Here is a 1,614-nt window from a genome sequence, read left to right as displayed (position 1 = left end):
CCCGGTGCAGCCCCCGGTGCAGCCCCCGGTGCAGCCCCCGGTGCAGCCCCCGGTGCAGCCCCCGGTGCAGCCCCCGGTGCAGCCCCCGGTGCAGCCCCCGGTGCAGCCCCCGGTGCAGCCCCAGGTGCAGCCGGTGAGGCTGCGGGTGGGGCCGGCCCCGCCGTGCCGAGGGGCTCCAGCTGGAGTGTGTGTGTGGGGGGGGGCTCCCTGCCCGCGGGAGCTGGCCGAGGAGCGGAAGAAAGAGAGTCTCAGTCGCGGCTGCCCGCGGCCAGGAGCGGCCGGTCCGTGCGGCGAGGAAGGATTCCTCCCGGCCGGCCCCGACGGGGCGCAGCACCGGCGCCGGGAGCTCGGCGCCCCCGAGCCGCCGGGTGGCCGGGAAGCCTCGCGGGGGAGGCGCTCGGAGGCGCGTGCCGCCCGCCCCCGCGTGGGTGAGGGTCGGGCAGCCGGCGCTGCGGAGGTGGGAAGGGGCGGAGGCGGAGAGACGAGCCCCGGGGCTGCGAAAGCCTCGGGCCGGGGCCGGTACCGGGAGCTGCGGCGGGTCGCGCGTCCCCCCGGGCCGGTCCCGGCCGCGCTTCTCCAGCTGCCCGCCTGCTCCCGCCTCCGGCTGCCTTTCGGGCTGTCCGGGTCCCCGCAGCTTTTTGCTATTCTACCGACACCCCCCCGTACGCCGTTGCCTTCTCCACGTCCTTTCCTCGCCTCTCCCTTGCTGGCTCCCCAGCCGCCTGAAGCATTTCATTCCTTCCACGCTGCCGCCTTCCTCGTCGCTTGTGAAAATCGCATTGAAAGGTCTCCCTCTACCCGGTGACTTGTATCTATTCTCGGCATCTCCCTGTCTCTCTCCCTCCCTCACTGAAATCGCGTTTAGCGTTAACGAGCGGGCATTACTTTATTTGGCCGGGGACACAAGGGAATCGTTCTGCCTAACGTGCTTGCTGTACGTTACCATAGCCAAAGCTTATATCGCTCCGTTACGTGTATATTTATCCAATTTCCAAAAAGTCATTACTGTAATCACATAATTATTATGTGTGCAGTTTAGGTCTCTGAGGGACTTCTGCAGGGGTTGTCGGTGGTCTCCAGCCACCTCTGGTGGTCTTTGGAGAGCATCCTTTCTTATACTTGTCTACGGTTTGGAATTGGTCTTTCTTTGGTTTATGTTTGCACTTTCTTATCTCTTGCCTAGCTTCAGCTAGTTTGTTCTTTTTCAGAGGGCCTTAATCTTCAAGGACAATGGCTTGCGATTAGGAGTCTCCTGATTTCCTCACGGGGCCTCTCCACGTCTACGTTTCCTGGGAGGCGTTGATCGCGCTCGCCTAGCTCAGGGACCTCTGTGTGACGGACAACGCGTTGCAGGTGTTTGACCAATTGCTTAAGTTTTTACACTACCCTAAACAATGTTTTTTCCTTCACTGTTTTTCAACAAGAGGGCACTGGGAGGACAGGAGGACGTGGGGAAGGACTGGAGGACACTGGGGGACATTGGGAGGTCTGCGGGGCCACGGAACATAAGGGGAGACCCTGGACACAAACTGGGAGACACTGGATGTGCTGCAGAGGGGCCTGGAGGACACTGGGGGCGTACTGGGAGACACGGTGGGGACTGGAGCGATACTA

General features: G+C 62.8%; 1 long non-coding RNA gene across 1 annotated transcript; it reads left to right on the top strand.

Moving 5' to 3' along the window:
- Window positions 1-266: 266 nt before the first annotated feature.
- Window positions 267-1,389, top strand: LOC122152959. Its single transcript, XR_006164972.1, has 2 exons — window positions 267-786; window positions 1,209-1,389. It is a non-coding gene; the product is annotated as an uncharacterized LOC122152959 (long non-coding RNA).
- Window positions 1,390-1,614: the final 225 nt, after the last annotated feature.

The sequence above is a fragment of the Tyto alba genome, unplaced genomic scaffold (genome assembly GCF_018691265.1).
Source record: "Tyto alba isolate M040663 unplaced genomic scaffold, T.alba_DEE_v4.0 Super-Scaffold_14, whole genome shotgun sequence".
Taxonomy (NCBI): domain Eukaryota; kingdom Metazoa; phylum Chordata; class Aves; order Strigiformes; family Tytonidae; genus Tyto; species Tyto alba.
The sequence above is the reverse complement of the archived record's forward strand: the minus strand, read 5'-3'. Positions and strand labels throughout refer to the sequence as shown.